This window comes from Theropithecus gelada, chromosome 13, assembly GCF_003255815.1.
Source record: "Theropithecus gelada isolate Dixy chromosome 13, Tgel_1.0, whole genome shotgun sequence".
NCBI lineage: Eukaryota > Metazoa > Chordata > Mammalia > Primates > Cercopithecidae > Theropithecus > Theropithecus gelada.
In genome coordinates, this window is record NC_037681.1 from 77926541 (window position 1) to 77948312 (window position 21772).

Below are 21772 nucleotides of genomic sequence, written 5' to 3' on the forward strand. Positions count from 1 at the left end.
CTCACAGGGTGCCAGGTACTGTTTGGGCTGCCATTCCAGAAAGCATAAGCCATAAGCCTTTGAAACTTCCATTTGGTGTAAAAATACAAAAATTAGCCAGGCGTGGTGGCGTGCCCCTGTAATCGTAGCTACTCACGAGGTTGAGGCAGGAGAATCGCTTGAACCCGTGAGGCACAGATTGCAGTGAGTCAAGATTGTGCCACTGCACTCCAGCCTGGGTGACAGAGCAAGACTTTGTCTCTAAACAAACAAACAAACAAACAAAAACATGCCAATGCAGTTGATATAAGGATCAGTTTTTAAGGGCATGATATTAATTTTAAAACATCAATATTGATCACCAGAGAAAGTATAAAATTTAAGAAATTTGTATTTAGCAATCATAAAATTGAGTGAGTTACTTTGTTTTCAAAGCAATATATTTTCACTGGAAAAAATTGAGCCCACCATTCAAGCACTGGGCATATGTTGATTTAGGCATATAGTCTCTGACTTATATAAAACTAAATATAATACAAACCAGAAGTCCAAAACCCCCAAATTATAAATAGCACTGTATGCACAGATGGAATAAAGAAGTCCCAAGATTTTCTAAATTCTTCACTTGATCTTAGCCAAAAGGCCGAGAAGCAATACGATTTTCTAAATTCTTAAACTGATTTTGTCTTGAACTTTCCATCAAGATCTGAGGAAAGATAAAGTTAATAGTAAACAAACAAAAAGTAAAGCCAATTTAAGATAACAATATAACAAGAATTATTCAATACTGGAAAAAAATAAATAATGGATACCATATAAGGAAAATGTTCAACTTCATTAAAAATTTAGAAATAACAAAAGTCAAATTTAAAGTACCATATGTATATATGTGTGTGTGTGTATATATATAGTTGAAGTGCTATATACATAGCACTTTAAAGTCTAATAAATACCCTCTTTAACCTACGAATTAGCCATCAGAGCAAGAGAAGGCTGAGATGATCACTTTGATACACTGCTTACAAGAGTGTAAATTTGTGTAATCTTTGAATAGCAGTTTTACAGTCAAAGACCTCAAAATGCTTCATTACCTCTGCCCTAGTTACTTTTACATCCAACATGAGAAAATAATTCAAGTGAAACATAATGAATAATAGCATTATGTTTTTGTTTGTAATAGTAAAACAATGAAAGTATCCAACAAGAACAGAATGCTTACTTTAATTGTTGTACTTGCATTAAGAATTTTAATCAACCATTAAAAATTATGTTTATTCAGGGGTAGTTAGAATATGAGAAAGTACTTATGAAATTAATAATACAGATTAAATTATATAAAACTATGATCCCAGCTATAAACAAATATATCCCCTAACTTCTGGCAGAAACAATACAGAACATTTCTAAAGGAAGATATTCCCAATTCAGACCCATTGGCTCGCCCATCGATTAATTCAATAAAATATGAACTAAAAATAATTGAAAAATGCAGGAGATAACCATTTACTCTCTGTCAGAGTCAGAAACAGCAACAGATTTCGATTTTTAAGAACTGACGTATATAAAGGGTAGAAATTAGTATCTTTGAAGAAACAATAGAGGAAAGAAATGATGGCTAACAGGTAAGGATCCATTGAAAATAATTATTTTAAGTTGAAAACACAAGCTGTAGGGTCCCCTAGTCCTTCCCACTTTCTTTCTGTGTCCTAAGAAACACAGAATGCCTTAAGCACTGTGTGACTTCGCCAGCTGCCCCCTTTTCCTGTCAGGCTTGAACCCAAGCTGGCGCCTTGAACCAAGAGATAAAGATATTTAGGATGTTGATCAAAACACTTAAAGAAACCGGCCTGTGCCCTGAGCCAAGTTCTTTAAGCTTAAAGAAACCGGCCTATGCCCTGAGCCAAGTTCTTTAAGCTTGCGTATAAACTCCATACCCTGACGCCATTGCTGTAGACATACTGAGGAAGAGCATCCCCTTCTCTTTGTCTGCCTGAGGATATGCTGCAGTACTTTGTGAGCTTGTCTAATACATACTTTGCATTGGTCACCCTGCAATTTACTGCTTCTTTCTTTAGAATCCCAAAGAACTCCCTTGTGAGAACTTCATTGCTGCAGCATTTGGAGCAACTCAGTTGGGGGTCAGCTAAAATAAGACAGAACCAAATAGAATCTCTAGAATAAAAACATGTATGAAACACACAAAGACAATAGTGTATAATACACAATAGAACTGAATGAATATTTAAATATTTCTAAAGAATTGATAAACTAAGTGACAGAGCTGAATAGTAGGTGCCATTTTTTTTTCTCAGGATAAAACTTTAATTCTAACAATCTACATTCTTTATATAGTAAGTCCTCACTTAATGTTGATAGATTTGTGGAAACTTGAAGGGCATATGGAAAGCCTGACAGGCTAATTGGTATAACAAGAGTTATGTTCCTATGGCATATTTATGGTCACAAAAACATCACCAACTTGTAAATAATGACCAAATAACTTCTAATATTAAACCTCAAATTAAATGTGAGCTATACATGTATTTAAGAAAGATGAATAAAAGTATCAGTATAAAAGCACATAAGGTAATGATTTACCTGCTTATTCCAGTTTAGGGTTGCAGGTGGCCTGAGCTTCTCCCTGCAGCTTAGGACACCAGATAGGAAGCAACCATCCCTAGACAGGTAGTATCACCAGGTGCACTCACAGACACCCCCACACTCACTCCGACTGGGACCATTAGATCCTCCAGTGAACTGAATGTGCATAACTTTGGAATGTTGGGGAAACCTGGGTACCCAGAAAAAAGCCCATCCAGACATGGGGGAAAACTTGCAGACTCCACCCAGACAGTGAACCCTAGTGGGAATACACACACACACACACACACATGCACACACACAAACATATATATACTTTTTTTCTCATCAGTGTTATAAGGAAACAATGTTGAATGAAATGACTATTATTCAAAGACCTGCTGTACCTGAATCTGCAAACAGAGAATTGAATTTTGCAAACATTCAATCAAGCAGGATTGGCTATATTTGGAATCAACTGAATATATTCTGAAATACTCCTTTCTTTGTTCCTGATGATCTTATTTCAGAACTTCTCCTACTCACATGCTGTGGGCAGAACTGATATGATATGATAGCTGTTCTATTTATATTGGTGATCTACACTAACGTAGTCTCATAGCTTGGGACCTTGTTTTGAGCCATCATAAATGTCCAAATTGATTCCATCAAAGTATGCCTTTAGAGGACTTCATTGTGACCGCTACACAGAATGTGAAAATTCACAAATATTATCCTTGTAAACCCTAACACTATGGGGTTGGAATATGTGTAACAGGTCTGTAGTGTAAGCAGCCACCTTAAACCCAGCTAGTTTTGGTGGTTGTTTGGAAATGCAGATCTGCAAAAGACATAACAAGTACTTCTTCAGTTTTTTTTTTTTTTTAACATGTTCAATAGAATCATTGAATGAAATATTCAAATGATTTAGAATAGACTTGACAAATGGTGTTAACCTTTCAAAAATATTTTTTGAACTAATGAATAGCATTTTCTGAGCCTAAAGGCAGCATTAATTCAGACTTTGGTAATGAAAAAATATATATAATAGAAGAAAAAGTCGACATTTATTGAGTATATCCTGTGTGCCAAGAACTGTGACATTTGTTCTACAAAGGTTGTTTTATTTTAACTTTACAATGACCTTAGAGCTAATATTATTGAATAAATAAGAAAATCAAGTCTTAGAGGCTAATAATGTAATAAGTCACAAAAAGAACTGGAGTTCATGACTTCAATACAGGATTATGAGATGTTACAGCTTATGTCTCTTCTTATACAATACATGTACCTACAATTTTAATACAATTCATAAGCCCTTTATAATCATCTTTTTAAAAACTTAACAATATAGTGTATTTCATTTTTTCCTTTTTGTGTTTTATGATCAAATTGAATTTGCTTTTATATTTCATTTGTTTTATTTTTACAATTTTACAATTAAATTATTCTAAGTTTTCCAAAGAAGAGATTATTGCAAAGGCATATGAAACCTTCAGATACTAGAAAAAGGGGAAATACGTCCCAACTAATCTGAAGACTTTGGTGTAGTAGTTACGCCAAATCAGTGATTAGAGTAAGATAAAGTAGTACATCAATCTAAGCATATACATAGACAATTCTAAACAAAAATATGATATTGTATATATATTAAAAAATCATGTTGAATTTATCTGAGAAAGTCAAGGATGATTTTACACGAGCAAAACTAAAACTAAAACCTGTATAATTGTCTACATAAATGCACAACAATGATTTAGTAAATGTCAACTCTAATTTGGGACAAAAATTCAAGAAAATCTAGGCAAATCATGAAGTCTTCTTAATCTGATAAAATTATACTTAGAAAATCAAATACTTAGAAAATCTGATACTTAGAAAATCAAATTTGAGTAAGCATTATTCTAAATAGAAAATAACACAATATTACATTTAAAAACAGGAACTAATCAGAATGCCCCCAAATCTACTTTTATTCCATATCTTACAGGATATTTTGGTCATTATATTAAGGCAAAAATTAATTCAAAGAATAACTTTATTAAAAGAATAAATAAAATTACTACCTACAATGTCATTTTAAAATACCAGTGTTTTGAACAAGAAATTCTATTGCTGGGATTATTTTCTCTAGGTGCTCTTGAATATCTGCAAATAAATATCTGATCAAAGATTATCATTTTAGCGTTGCTCATGGTAGTGAAAAATTGAGAACAATGTATTAACAAATTATAATTAATAGAGAATTTGGAAAGTAATACTGTTTTATATTGAATCGGAAAAACAAATGAAAGGATTAAATGAGCAGGTTGCTTACAAATTAATTCACACAGTATCATCTATCAAATGCATTCATGTGTGTTTGTGTGTGCACAGATGTGAATGTATAAGATGGGGAATAGTTAAATACATTGAACAATATTAGCAGCAATTTTAACAATAAGTAGCTCCAAATATAGTAACACAAAATGTCTCCAAGATATTAAGTCGGGAAGAAAACATAATAAGCTTATAAAGCATGGACACAGTTATGTAAGAATGTTAACTAAAAATTGTCGATATTCAGATATGCTTATATGAATTTTTATGCACAGGAAAACACTGCATCATCAGCAGTGTTTACTGCTAAAGGGATGAGGAGTTGAGAGAGAATGGTATGTTTCAATAACTCCAGTATCAAAATTTTATTATTTAGTTTTTTATGAGTATTAAGGAAATTTTTAAAAACTAATTAAAATAAAATGTGCTATATTATCTCTTATAGAATAAAATAACATATAAGAAAAAAGCTAAATTTTTACTGTTTTCTGGTTGAAAATACATAATTTCAAGAAGTCCTTGTTTTTCCATGAATCCAAATGCTTCCTTTTTTTAAAAAATATACCACAAAATTATTTTAACCTGTTTCCTCCAGAGTTTGGCACTTCCAGTTGGCATTAATCTCCTCTGTGTATGTCCTTCTTCAGCTTGAGAGGCTCCAAGGAGACCGAGAGAAAAGACTAACAGGCAGCTCAAGGCTTGTGCAGAGTTTGAGATTTTACCTTTCTGGAAGCCATGACATCCCCGGGTCACAAATAAAGGACTATTACAGCAATAGCAGTAGCATGTGAATTAGCATCTGCTTGTACCATTTCACCGTGTCCAACTTCTTCTTCTTCTTTTTTTTTTTTTTTTTTTTTTGAGACGGAGTTTTGCTCTTGTTGCCCAGGCTGTAGTGCAATGGCATGATCTCAGGTCACTGCGATCTCCGCCTCCTGGGTTCAAGCGACTCTTTTGCCTCAGCCTCCCGAGTAGCTGGGATTACAGGCATGTGCCACCACACCTGGGTAATTTTATATTTTTAGTAGAGACAGGTTTTCTCCATGTTGGTCAGGCTGGTGTCTGACTCCCGACCTCAGGTGATCCGTCCGCCTCAGTCCCTAAAAGTGCTGGAATTACAGGCATGAGCCACTGCGCCCGGCAGGCTGTGTCCGACTTCCTACTAGGAAATGCAAACAGAGTCAAATGACATCTGAACATACAGTGAATTGCATTACAGAAGAACTCTGAGCTCAGAATATAAATATGTTATAAAAGGTCAGTAAGCAAGCCTGAACATTGCTCCAGAGAGAAACACTATTTCTATCTGCCAAACTTGTTTATTACAAAATAAATAAATAAATAAATAAATAAAGCTTGAAAAGATAGTCCAGAACTGAAAAACAAAATGAAACCAAACAACAGTCATTGCCTGTGCTTGCAAGACAAACGTGCCTAAATGCAAAATGTCAAAAGACATATAAAGGTTGTTTGGATAAGTCACTATCGAACACTGTTGCAAGGGTCTTTCATATAACTAATCTGTAGAGTCACATTTATCATAAGTAAATGCCTTATACTATTTAATTGGGTGATCTTTGATAGTATGTTAATAGAGGTTTAAGAATATGTAGAGCAGAAACCTAATTATGTAAAGTCTTAGTGGTAGGGAAGAAAAAAGCATTAAAATTTAAGATGAGGGACAATCTACTTCTAGTGGAAACTGTCAAATAAAAAAAAACATTGTAAGACAATATTCCAAAATAGAAATAGAAAGATATTTGGGGAAAGTAGGTTACATTCCCCCTGCATATTGTGAGACTACATTAAGAAATTAAGTTGAAAAGTGTTTAGTAAAATTAAACTAAAGATATTTTTAACTCGTTTTTCCTTTCTCCTTGGAAATTCAGTTGATTTCAAACATGCACTAAAGGAGAGAGGTATTTTTTTTCCATGGAGAAACCCAGAAGGCACCAACTTGACCAAGTGATCAAGGTTAAGGTCAATGCATCACTGCTTATTGACATCAAGTAACTCCTATTGGACACACTAAGAAAGACACATCACTTCTGTGTTCTTGCCAAAAAGGCATATGCTTAATCTAACGATGAAAATGCATCAGACAAATCTAAATTGTACAAAACAATAGACCAGTTTTCTCCAAAAGTGTCAAGGTCATGAAAGGCAGGGAAAGATTCAGAAACTGTCACAGGTTGGAGAAAACTAGGTGGAAGCAATAATATGGAATGCTGGATTGGATCCTGAAAGAGAAAAATGTATGACTATGTAAGTTAGTGAATACTGAATAAAGAATGCATTTTAGTTACTAATATGCACTCACATTTAATTCTTAGTTCTGTTAATTGTATTGTGGCTAAATAAATGTCAACATTACAGGAAGTGGGTGAGAAGCATATAGGGACGCGCCTTACTCTTTTTTTATAGTTTTTGTTTTCCTTTCTTCTGTAAGTCTAAAAAAAATTAAGTATATGAAACCAGAACAAAAATATGAAAAATAAACCACTTTTTACATATATACCAGTCTTATGTATACTGAGGCATTATAGTAGATTATTAATTTAATGGATGCCCCCAATGAGTCATACCTTCCTGTATCCATACTTTTACACATTGACTAAGGTTTTGGCCATGTGATTTGGCTTGGCCAATGGCAAAAAAAAAAAAAAAAATGAGGCAAGTAGAAAATTAATAAGCACCTAAGCATCAGGATTTGCTTCTAGAATGCTGTTACTGCTATATTCTCCTACAGGCTAACCTGCTGGCTGGGCCAATGAAAGAAGAATAAGTCATCCAAACAGCAGCCACAACTAACCACCAGAAATGTGAGTGAGACTTTTGTGGGTGATCCAGCCCCAGTCAAGCTACCAGATACCTAAAACTATAAAAGAGACAAAAGACAAGACCAGCAGAAATACCAGCCAGATGATCCACAAATATTGCAAAAGTGTGAGCAAATAACTCATTGTTTTAAACTGTAGATGTAGATGTTATTTCTTGTGAAAACTACTCAACTGTGTACCTACTTTGGTGTTTCTTCTCTATGCTGAATAAAGTGAATGTAACAAGCAATATTTTCTCTTTAAACAGGTATGCATCAGTTGTAGTCTAACATAACTAATGTCAGAATAATAGCCATGGCCTCTTACATAACTTGTATGCACAAGGAGTTTCTGTTCTCTACTTCTGTCAAAAAGAAGGTGAGTAGTATCACTAAGCAATGGATTACTTCTTATAGGTGTCTGTTCATGTAGGAGGAAATAGTTCATCACTGTGAATGAGAAACGGACAGTGTCTGTTTGACTATTGTCTGCTTGTACTGACAGATGTTCTACTTTATTCAGTACAAACCTCTGGCTATAAAATGAATGGTAATTTAATGGAATATTCAAAGTTGTTGCTTAAAGGTGTGACCTTTTACCAGGCGCAGTGACTCACGCCTATAATCCCAGCACTTTGGGAGGCCAAGGCGGATGGATCACCTGAGGTCAGGAGTTTGAGACCAGCCTGATCAACATAGAGAAACCCGTTCTCTACTAAAAGTACAAAATTGGCTGGGAGTGATGGTGCCTGCCTGTAATCCCAGCTACTCAGAAGGCTGAGGCAGGAGAATCGCTTGAACCCAGGAGTTGGAGGTTGTGGCAAGCTGAGATCGCGCCATTGCACTCTAGCCTGGGCAGTGAGAGCAAAACTCTGTCAAAAGAAAAAAAAAAAAAAAACACAAAAAAAACAGATTAAGGCATATGTTAATATTTCGGTCAATTATTTTCTCTGGATTTATAAAATCTCTGAAGTGTAACACCTACGTAAAAGTGTTTCTGAAGCTTCAGTCTCTTCTTACAATTGTTGTGCAAAATGCTTCTGACAGGCTCTGATTCAAGGTAATAATGATGTTTCTGAAAGGAAGCAGAGACAGCTCCTATATTCTGAGTACAACTTTAAGGTATTCCTATTGTTGCTCTTTTAACCCCATGTCTTTATTGATCAATGTCAGTCTTCATTAGCTCCTCTTTGCCAGGAACTCTTAGATTCCCCTGAAGCCCACAGCTCAAGAAGAAGACTGCAGGTGCTTCCATCATAAGTCATTCTGTCTTCTCCTAAGGACACAGATAATTAGACATTGGACACTTCCCTGAGGCGTTCTTAATATATATTTTTTAATTACCAACTACTCTTCTTTCTTTCCTTGTAAATGTGTTTTTGCTTTGAGGGATGCTGCCATGCTGATACAGATAATGAATTGTAAATAATTCTTTTGTTTTTCAAGTTGATGTTTCAAATACTTCACTCTTTTGATGAAAAAAAATTGTTTGATAAAAATGTAAAAAGAATAGAAGTGAAAAACAAATTCATAATTATTCACAGATGATGTATATTAAAAATTCCAAATCTATTGATACATTATTATAATTAAGATGCAAATTTATCAAAATTCTTAAGTGCAATATTAATATACATAAATATATCAACAGTATTTACTATAAACTATCAACAATTTGGAAAATGAAATACTCAATGATGCCATTTATAATAGCTTCAAAGATTATCAAATGCAAAGCTACAATGAAACACTATTACATTAGAATTTAGAAAACATTAGAATTTAGAAAAATATAAAATCAAATGTTGTTAAAGGTTAGGAACAACCAGAACTCTCATACATTTTTGATTGGAGATAAAGTGTCAGAACTAATTGGGAAATCTCCTGTGAAATCACTTAGATATTTAATTACACCTTTGTTGCCACATATTGTGCTATTATCTTGAACTGTATTTTGCACTTTTTTTGTAGATTAGTGTTTTACTTGTCTAAGTATTGTACTATCAAATAGAGAATGTCAATTTCTAAAAGAAGGGGCTCCATGTGGTACTTATTCATGTTCCTGATGGTACCTCATATTGTCAGGGTCTCATTCATAGGGTTCCTTGAAAGGATGTCAGGTGAATCTTTGAATATACAAAATATGAATTCTTAACTAAGGAGGAGTACCTGGTCACTGACTACACCATTTTAACCCCCTAGCTAATATAATCTAGCAGCAGTGTAAAGAAAAATGTTGCATCATATGACCCAGGGTTTGAGACCTATAGATTCTGTGTGAAATTAGATTAATTCTCTTAGCTTTTCTGCATCTCTGAATCGTCATAGAATCAAGAAGATTATAAAATCTCAGATTGTGATAGTGATGATAAAATAAGATAATGTTTATGAACTAAACCAAAAATCACAGTATTAGACAAATGCAATAAAGATATAAGTTATTGCTTATTAGGGCACACGGCACTGCTGTTTTACAGAGACTATATAGAGCTAATATAAAAATTTTAAGTGTCAGAATTTGTTAACTTAAAAGAGTTAATATTCATTAATTTTTATTATAATGCTCATTCAAATCACTTAGATAATTTGCTTCTCTTAATTCAAAGAAGCAATATATGACAAGAGAGGACACTGAGGAGAGCTGTTTATGAGACTCCTTTTTTCTATTAAGTCCACACAGGTCTTGGGAAAGTCTGACATTACTGGACAACAATTTCAGCTTCTGTACAATGAGATGGTTAGGCCAGACATCATCTCTTAATTTATTTCTTATTTAACATTTTTTGATACTTAGGAAAGAGCGGAGACACTAATCAATTTATTTTCTGCCATTTTTTCTCTTTAATTATCTCTCTGTTTCCTAACTTCCCTTCCCCCATACGAATGTAAATTACATTGGGTCCTGAATATTCCTTTTAGCACTGGTCATTTCTTCCACTCAATCGGAGAATGAGTGGTCCCCACAGTCAGAATATAAGGAAGAGAAAATAGTGTTCCTAGTATTTAGAATTAGAAATATAATTATCATACAAACGTAATTTCCAACATTCTCATTATTTTCTAGGTGTAAGTACATTGTCAGAAGAAAGAGCTGTCATCCAGGAACTGGAGGACATTATGGTAAGTGAAATAAGCCAGGAACAGAAAGTTAAAAACAACATGTTCTCACTCATATGTAGAAGCTAAAAAAAAGTTGATCTCATAGAAGTAAAAAGTAGAACAGAAGATACGAGATGCTGGGAAGGGGAAGCTAGGGGACAGGGAGAGATTTGTTAGAAGTGATAAAATTACAGCCAAATAGGAGGAATGAATTCTAGTGTTCTACACCATTGTAGGATGATCATCCTTAACAATAATATATAGTTTCTAATAGCTAGAAGGAGAATATTGAATGTTCCCAACACAAATAAATGACAAATATTTGAGATGATGGATATGCTAATTGCCCTTATCAGATCAATATACATTACATTATGGAAACATCACTGTGTAACTCATGAATATGTACAATTATTATTTGTTAATTTAAAAATTAAATTTTAAAACAGGAAATTTTTACAAAAGAAAAAATTGCCATCAATTTCCAAAGCCCAAATTCTGCACTATTGTATGGGGTGTGTAAATATATATAAATATATATACACATATATATATTATATATAATATAAAATATATCTGTACACTCATATAGGGCAATATATAATTATATATCCACACTCCTATGAGGAAATCATATTTTAGGTTGAAACCACTAATTAACAAGTAAGTAATTTGCTCAGAAGTTTCCAGCTACATAAGCTACCACCGGCTTTCTGACAAACACAAAAATATACACAAAAAAACAAAAGCAAAGCAGCTTTATTGGTATTTTCTTACAAGCACTATTAAGGATGGATTAATATGCTGCTAGAATATGATGCTGTGAGCAAAAAATTTTTGTGAAATTCTTTTTAACTATTCACATTCAAAAATGAATTGAAACTCATACTATTTACCAAAAAGCGGCAAATAAGAGAACAACACTTCACATAAGTAAATTGCACCCTAATGAATTTTAATAGATAAGTATATTTGATGTATAAGAATGCTTGTGATTTTTGAACATTGATCTTGTATACTGAAACTTTGCTGAAGTTGGTTATCAGCTGAAGGAGATTTGGGGCTGAGACGATGGGGTTTTCTAAATATACAGTCATGTCATCTGCAAACAGTGACAGTTTGACTTCCTCTTTTCCTAATTGGATATCCTTTATTTCTTTATCTTGCCTGATTGCCCTGGCCAGAACTTCCAACACTATGTTGAATAGGAGTGGTGAGAGAGGGCATCCCTGTCTTGTGCCAGTTTTCAAAAGGAATGCTTCCAGTTTTTGCCCATTCAGTATGATAATTGGCTGTGGTTCTGTCATAAATAGCTCTCATTATTTTGAGATACGTCCCTTCAATACCAAATTTATTGAGAGTTTTTAGCATGAAGCACTGCTGAATTTTGTCAAAGGCCTATTCTGCATCTATTGAGATAATCATGTGGTTTTTGTCTTTGGTTCTGTTTATATGATGGATTACGTTTATTGATTTGTGTATGTTGAACCAGCCTTGATTCCCAGGGATGAAGCCCACTTGATCATGGTGGATAAGCTTTTTGATGTGCTGCTGGATTCGGTTTGCCAGTATTTTATTGAAAATTTTTGTATCGATGTTCATCAGGGATATTGGTCTAAAATTTTCTCTTTTTGTTGTATCTCTGCCAGACTTTGGTATCAGGATGATGTTGGCCTCATAAAATGAGTTAGGGAGGATTCCTTCTTTTTCTATTGATTGGAATAGTTTCAGAAGGAATGGTACCAGCTCCTCCTTGTACCTCTGGTAGAATTCGGCTGTGAATCCATCTGGTCCTGGACTTTTTTTGTTGGGAGGCTATTAATTATTGCCTCAGTTTCAGAACCTGTTATTGGTCTATTCAGGGATTCAGCTTCTTCCTAGTTTAGTCTTGGGAGAGCGTAAGTGTCCAGGAATTTATCCATTTCTTCTAGATTTTCTAGTTTATTGGTGTAGAGGTGTTTATAGTATTCTCTGATGGTAGTTTGTATTTCTGTGGGGTGGGGTACTAAGTACAAAAATGTGTTTGTGATAACACATGTATTTTTCCTTCATGCATATAAGTTTGAAACAAATTTGAAGACAAAAGTTCCTCTTCATGTATAGAAACTAGAACCTGTTAACTGGATACCTAATTTTTAACATGGTTTCTTTGTTTTACAGAAAAATATTTTATATACAAGATGGTTAAAATAGGTAAATGGCTGGTGTCTATGTGACATCTCTCTGAAATTTCATCCACAAATCTAATTGGAATGTCCTTTTTGAATTAATCACTTGCTTTTTTACCTTTTACTATAAAACTTAATTTGTTATTTAGTCACAGCCATTATTAAATATAATATGTGCGATTTTCAAATATTCTTATAGGACTACCAGACAGTGAAGGGGACCCAACAATAACTTGCTGAATGTTTGAATAAATGTTAAAGAAAATATGCAATTATTTTACCTAAGAGCAGAGAAGAGACACTCAGGAAATGAATATTATTTATTTGTTATTTAATTTAGTGCATCATTGTTATTTACATCCTGAGAGAGGCTTTGTTTATCGATATTTGACTGTCTGCTTCTGATATAAGTCCAGAAATTTTATATAATAACATAAAAACTTAAATATTTCTATCTTGTCAAAAATATTCAACTTAGTTCACCTGAGATAACGTTCCCTCTTCTCTCTTTCAAGTGATAGACTCAATCCTTTATTCCCTTTTTTTCAGAGAATCATATTTCAGAGAATCAACAACTCTTTTTATTAGCCTTGAAGATGACGAAACTACATTTATTGCATGCTAATAAAGTTAGAGACATCACAAAATCCTACTTGTAATTCATGATTTTCATCAGTTTTTACTCTTGCTTTGCCCTTTGCCTTTTGATTTTGTTTGGTCTATTTTTGTTTCCCCAACTCACCCTAGTTGCCAAATTGCCCAGTGGATCTTTCAAAAAGAAATAACGTTATATTCTGGGTAATACAATTTTTACGCATGTAGTACTTTAATATTAAAACGTTTATTCTCGCCAGGCGTGCTGGCTCACGCCTGCAATCCCAGCACTTTGGGAGGCCGAGGTGGGCGGATCAGGAGGTCAGGAAATCGAGACCATTCTGGCTAACACGGTGAAACCCCGTCTCTACTAAAAAATACAAAAAAAAAAAAAAAAAAAAAACTAGCTGGGCGTGGTGGCGGGAGCCTGTAGTCCCAGCTACTTGGGAGGCTGAGGCAGGAGAATGGCATGAACCTGGGAGGCGGAGCTTGCAGTGAGTGGAGATTGCGCCACTGCACTCCAGCCTGAGCAACAGAACGAGACTCCGTCTCAAAAAACAAACAAACAAACAATAAAAAACACAACTTTATTTTCTTTAAAGTAAATCACTGAAGTTTGATGCATTCCAGAGTTTTCTAACTATTCCATATTATGGAGACTGTGAAATTACTCTCAAGTTTTCCAAGAAATGTACAAGGGAATGGTTTCTCAGTGATACTTTTTTTTTTTTTTTTTTTTTTTGGCTAATGATATTCAGACAAATTTAACTAATATATTTTTCTAATAGTATAAAATCGTTCATAAAATTATAATTTCATGGTTTGTTTGTTTCTTTGTTTTTTGAGACGGAGTCTCACTCTGTCGCTCAGGCTGGAGTACAGCGGCACAATCTCAGCTCACTGCAACCTCTGCCTCACAGGTTCAAGCAGTTCTCCTGTCTTAGCCTCCCGAGTAGCTGGGACTACAGATTGGCACCGCCACACCTGGCTAATTTTTGTATTTTAGCAGAGACAGGGTTTCACCCTGTTGGTCAGGCTGGTCTCTAACTCCTGACCTCAGGTGATCCACTCGCCTCGGCCTCCCAAAGTGCAGGGATTACAGGCATGAGCCACTGCACCCAGTCAGAATTTCATGTTTTTCTGTGATATACTTTTATGTTGTAGCTATCTTATGTTCCTGATTCACTAATCTGTCACTTATATGCCTCTGAAATCTTGCAAAAACCTACTTCTCTCATGGCTTCATATATTCACACATGCATTCATTTGTTCATTCAGTAAGTGCTTATTAGCCAATTACAGAATTGCAGGCTCTGAACTAATGTCTAGAGATAAAATAATAAACAGCAAATTGTTTATTATTTTCAATGGCAAAATAAGTATATAAGATATATAAAACATTATATAAAAACACTTTGCTTTTATATTTGTGTATTTCCTCTAGTCTCTAATTAAAGCATTAAAAGAAACAACCTTGCATAATTTCTTATGACATCCAGGAAGCTCTAATATTTTGCAGAAATTCTTTAAACGTTTTTTTTCCTGCATTGTGATATACATGATTTGTATTTGGGCACAAATGGTTTTAGGCCAGGACAAGAAAAGATGTCCACAATTCCACACTGGAATATGAAGTTCTAATTTTATAAATTACTTTATACTATTAGAAAAAATGTATTAGTTAAATCTGTTTAAATGTCATACAGTGTCCATATCAGTAATGAAAACTAACTAGAATTATCAAAACAAATGGGGAAAAAAAACCCCACAAACTTTCTTTCTTATTCCAAGATTCACTAAAATCTACTGTAATCAAATATTATATTGTGGGGAAACATAAAAACATACATAAATAGAAGAGATAAGATAGCCCATTTTTATTAGTAACAAAAGTTGTATACATTTTAGCCAAAATACAAGGCACACAAAAAAGTAACAGAGAGCTGTAAGACAAAGCAACCAACTAAACTAGACTTAGATATGACACAGAAGTTGTAATAATCTCTTCAGAAAATTTAAAAAACTGATTAATTTGTTAAATACAATTATGGAAAAAGTGAATATCACAAAAGATTAGATGTGTGATTACCAATGGACTGGTAGAAACTGTAAATACAAAAGTCTAATGAAAATGTTAGAAATAAAAAAACACAGTAAAAGTGATGAAGTATGCATTCAACAAGCTCATCAACCAACTCAACACATGAGTAAAGAACATGTAAACTTATCCCTTCAGATCAGGATCAAGGCAATGTTGATCTCTCTCACTAGTTTCAAAAGTCCTAGTAAGTGAAATAAAACAAGACAAAGAAATAAGAATCATAGAGAATAAAAATGGTAAAATAAGTCTATTTATATAAGCAAGATATTTGCATATGTATTTATAGTCTATAGATCTATAACACAATCTCCAGATTTAGTAAAATAATTTTGGAATGTTCCAGGGTACTAGTTCAATTACATATTTGCATAATGGGCATGAACAACTGGAATTTTTTTTTTATTTTAACTTAATTTAATTTTTAGAGGTGGGGTTCTGTGTTGCCCGGGCTAGACTCAAACTCCCTCCTGGGCCTAAGTGAGCCTTTTGCCTCAGTGTTCCAAGAAGTTGGGACTATAGGCACATGGAAATTAATTTTTAAAGTAATAGTTACAATAGCATCAGGAAAAATAAAATATGTAGGTATAAAGTTAACAAAAATAGATACAGGATTTGCATGTTATCTACAAATGCTGACTAAGAAATCAAAAATGTCTTAGTAAATGAATAAATATATCGATTTCATGGAATGGAATATTCACTATTTTTATAATGTTTATTATTCTCTAATTGACCTATAGAATGAATGCAAACCCAATCTAATTCCCTGTATGTACTTTTGTTGTATTGACTAGCTTATGCTAATTTTATATAGAAAGGGACAGCATAGATAATTACCGAAACAAGTGGAACAAAGTAAAACAAATTTGGAGGATTTACTAAAATCTGTTGTATTGGGAAAGGCAGTACCTGTCCTAGGTTTAGATTTAGTGAGAAAGTATCTTACTGTTTCAGACTCGATGAGTATGGCTTTGTTCTGCTTAAGCATTGTGTTTCAGTGGCCCTCAGGCATGCCCCTAGTTTTTGATATTTCAGACTTCCCAGAGGAGGTGTCAAGATCCCTCTACCACAGCACTAATGGGGTGCTCATAGGCCACTTTCCCTGCATTGTCTTCCAGGAGGGAATGTGGTGGCGGATGTCCACTATTGAAACTGATCTTGCTCTGTATCTTTTTGTGAGTAAAGTAATTTTCCACCAAGTACTTGACTTGTGTTTTGTTGGTAACTCCAATACCAGGAGACAGTAGGCAGAAGTATCTGCACTTCTATTCCTGGTGGCTGGTATTGTGATGATCTTCATTATCCTCCATATTGTGAGAGTCCTCTTCTGGCATTAGTAACTGGTACACAGTGCTCTGCTCTACATGTATTATCATGTTCTGGGCAAAATAATAACATAGAACCGATTAGAGAGCACATAAATAGACACATAACATACAGTGTGCTATTCATTAATAACAATGCAAAAGAAACTCACTAGAGAAAGTTTTGTTCACTCAACCAGTGGTGCTTAACTAACTGGAACTTCAATGCATACATCTAAACTTATGCAAACGTTAAATCAATATGAATGATAGACTGAAATCTAAAATTTAAAACTGTAATTCATGAATTATATAATATATAGAGAAAAATCTTCATAGCCATATATTAGAAAAAAGGTTTGTTTTGTGTCACAGTACCCTTTACAAGAAAAATATAGATAAATTGGACTTATTCAAAATTAGAAACTAGTTTTTCATGAATAAGTGAACTAAATCCTTTTAAGTGAATGAAAAGAAAAACTATGCATTGTCTAGTACAAGGAATCAGAGATTCTTGAAGTGGTTGATTCACCTGATGATTAGAAGCATCCTGTGCTGTATGAGAATAAGGAAATATTCAAAAAAGTCTGGAGATATACTTAAATGGCACAGAAAACAACCTAAAAAAGCTCCTATGGGCTAACATTAGAAAATTTTGAGTAAAAATAAGTAAATAAATAAATGCATTGGATTATGACCCAGAAATGTTCATCAAGTAGTGAATGAAAAAACAAATGGTAGAATCCCTAAACAATAAATTATTACACAAAAATCAAAACAATGGGTAACTAATACATAGATAAGGTGGTTAACTGACAACTAATGCAACTGAGTTGGGGAAAGCTTGATGTCAACAGTCCTCTACCATTACAAGAGCCGCTGATAAAACAAAAATATCTGGGTATAGAATTGCATAAAAATAAAACATAACCAGTGAGTCATGCTGCTTAGTTCTTGCTCTAAGTGCAAAATTTAGCAGTGTCCAACCCAACTAGGGTCTGGATTATGCAAACCCTCTCCATAGTTAAAAGAAATAGGAACTGATGGAGTACAATAATAGTAATTGGTTTTTTAAATAAAATTATCTTGTAGAAATGGAAAAAATGAATAGAATTTAAATTATATTGTACAGCTCTTAGATAATATGTTTACTATAGGTTCATCCAAGTGTTATTAATTGACCATTAAGTGTTCAAGTATTATTAATTGAGCTTCTATTTTGTCTTAGGCATTTTGTAAATTTTTGAAGACATAACAGTGAACAATACATATTTCCTTACCTTTGCAAGCTTCCCATCTAATTAGAAACACATAATAGTTTTTCTCTCTCAACCTCACCCCCTTCTTTCTCCCTCACACACACATATACAAACACAAAGATATAATTTTTGACAATCTCCAATGAATTTGAGGAATTCCAAACTCTGATCAAAGTCTCAGCATCTTCTTATCTTCTGAAACACAACTTTGATCCTAGACCATCTTGAACTTTCTAAGGTTCCTACATGTCCTGTAATGATGCATGAATAAAAATAAAAGCACCCATCCCCCCCTTTATTGCCTAATGAATTCAACACATTCAACAACCAGATTTTAGAGGAAGATAAATTAGGTGCAGCTATAAGTTCATTTCAGGGCTGACTGTTGATTGAAACATGAAGGATACATTTTCAAACTCAGTACTGAGAGAGAACTGATTTATGTTATTTCATCAAAAGATAAATAAGGTGAGATTTTACTCATTAATATGACATAGGTTTAATCTCTTTTCTACTTGAGCTGCAAACTATTTCTAGGTCTTAATGAAACTAGTTTAATGATATTTTTAGGATTGCAAATGTATTTTAACTATCAGGATCTAAGTTAATATGATTTTCTAAATTATTGCAATTTCTGGAATTTAGATCTGGTTTTTATATATACACACACATATATGTATATATACACACATATATGTGTGTGTATATATATATCTGTATATGTGTGTATACACACAGATACACACATATAATGTATATGTATATATAAATGATAAAGAATATACTGACCTTCCAACTTCTTATAGTTTTTCTTCCTCCAGCAAAGAGAAAGTTGACACATACTAGTCACTATGACTACTAATTAATTATAGTATATAACTGGAACTCATCAATTGTTTTGCCTCATTTGCTTACCCAAATGGCTAAAGTACTGGACTGTCTTCTTTCTTGCAAGATCAAATCTATATTTGATCTTGGATTATTTTTACAAAGTAGTCACAGAGCTCAACAGGATAGCAAAAACTGCTGAATTTTATATGGACTCTGGTTTATAAGATATCCTGGTCCAGCATTAAAATATCTTGTGGATAGTAATTAAAACTACACAACTTTCTTAGTTTGGAGTTCTAAAATACACTTTTTGATTGATAGTATCTTAGCAGAATATGTGCCTTTTAATTTAATATCTGATTTAACCTGATAATAAAAAATGTCCCAATTTCTCAAAATATTACTGAGATGAATATCTTGACAGTCCAACGGGAACACATGGACTCAATTTCAAATATTAAAAATGTAATATATAACTGAGAATCTTATGGAAGTTAATCTGATTTATCAGTCAGTATAATATTTCCTTCTATACAATTCTTCATGATGGTTTTGCATTTGTATAAGCTCCTTACCTACCCTTACTTCAGGGTAGCTTTTAAGTTGGGTATCTGCCCCAGATATTCTAGGATTATCTACCTCCTACTACCCTGAAACACAGTAACTTGCTTTGATCTGGTCTTCCTCGTTTTCGTCTTGTGCCATGCATCTGAATTCTACATCTTTACCAATCCTTTTCAGGATCATATCTTATTTGGACTCTTCACAAGGCCTTTATTCCTTTTTATTAATATATACCTATAATAAATAAGTTTAGATGTCATTTTGACTAGATTAAGGGATGTCTAGATAGATATCTGGTAAAGCAGTATTAGCAGGTGTGTCTTGTGAGAGTGTTTCCACAGGAGATGGCATGTGAGTTGGTGGACTGAGTAGGGAATATCCCACCTCAATATGGGCCAGGAACCATCCAATAGGCTGGAAGCCCGAAAGAACAAAGACAGTGGAAAGGAGAATTCACTCTTTGTTTTCTGAAGTTGGAATGGCCTTCTTCTCTGGCCTTTTGATATGTGCATCAGAATGCCAGGTTTTTGTTCTTTGGGCTCCTGGACTTGTACCAGCATGCCCTCACCTCCTGCCCCTACCACATTCATAGGCTTTTGGCATTGGGTTCAGAGTTACACTGTTGTTTCTCTGATTCTGAGGGTTTGGGACTTGAACAGTCTTGCTACCAGCTTCCCTAGCTTCCCAGTTTTCAGACAACATGCTATGGAACTTCTTAGCCTACATAATAATGTGAGCAAATTCCCTTAATCAATCTCCTCTCTATGATATATGTATCTGTGTATCTATCTATCTATCTATCTATCTATCTATCTATCTATCTATGTATCTATCTATGTATCTATATCCTATTCATTGGGTCTTTCTGGAAAATCCTGAATAGTAAATTGATTACAAATTTTACCAATATAAATAATATGTAGTATACAATTTACAGATGATAAAATATTTAATACTGCTTCTTGCAAATTTTACATAGCCAATTGGTTCTGACATAATTATCTTATTTTTCCAGCTTGAATGAAGTGTAATTGACAAATAAAAGTTGTATTCATTTAAGATATACAATTTTATGATCTGATATACATGTACATTGTGAAATAATCACCACAATCAAGCTAATTAACATCTACATTACTTCACATTATTGCTATTGTCTTGTTGTTATTCTTTTCTGTGTGCGTGTCTGTGGGTGGAAAGAACATTTAATAGCTGCATGATTTTAAATCAACTCAGTACCTGCATCTTATATTACATCCAGATTCATGCTCTGCAGCTTGGCATACACTCTCTACCTCACAACTGCATGCCCTCAAAATCTGTCCCCCAAATAATTATCCTCTTCTTGGCTTTTAAAAACTTATTTAAGTAGCTATTGTATCTTCATTTAGCTCTTTCTTCTACAGATAAAATATCCACAGTAACTTCAATGAATCCTCGTAAGCCGCATAATATAGTGCAATGGTTTAAAACTATATTTAAAAGATGTCTAGGAGTCACGCATATCTAATTTTCCATCACCCAGGAGTAGAATGGTGAGGGTTTGGCCGAGTTGGAATATATGTGGCTCTGTGCTCTGCATTTTTACTTCAAGCACAGGTTGCTCAGCTCTGATAGTATTTGTTTTAAATACAACATACCAATTAGGCATGTTTGAAGATTTCATTAAACAAATAGGTAGGCTATAAAATATTCCCAAACAATTAGCTTAAATTTTAAAAGAACAGATTTTGGTGTCTGACAGACCTGAATTTAAAACACAGCTCAACACTTACTTATTAACCACTTACCTTGTATTACCTTAGATAGTTTAATCTCATAGCCACTCAAGTTTTTTAACTGTACCATTGGGAAAACAATCCATAATTTATATGTTGTAGGGACTAGGAAATTTATTTGTATTTCTTTTTTTTTTTTTTTTTTTTGAGATGGAGTCTCGCTCTGTCGCCCAGGCTGGAGTGCAGTGGCCGGATCTCAGCTCACTGCAAGCTCCGCCTCCCGGGTTTACGCCATTCTCCTGCCTCAGCCTCCCGAGTAGCTGGGACTACAGGCGCCCACCACCTCGCCCGGCTAGTTTTTTGTATTTTTTTTTTTTTAATTTATTTATTTTTTAAATTTATTTATTATTATTATACTTTAAGTTGTAGGGTACATGT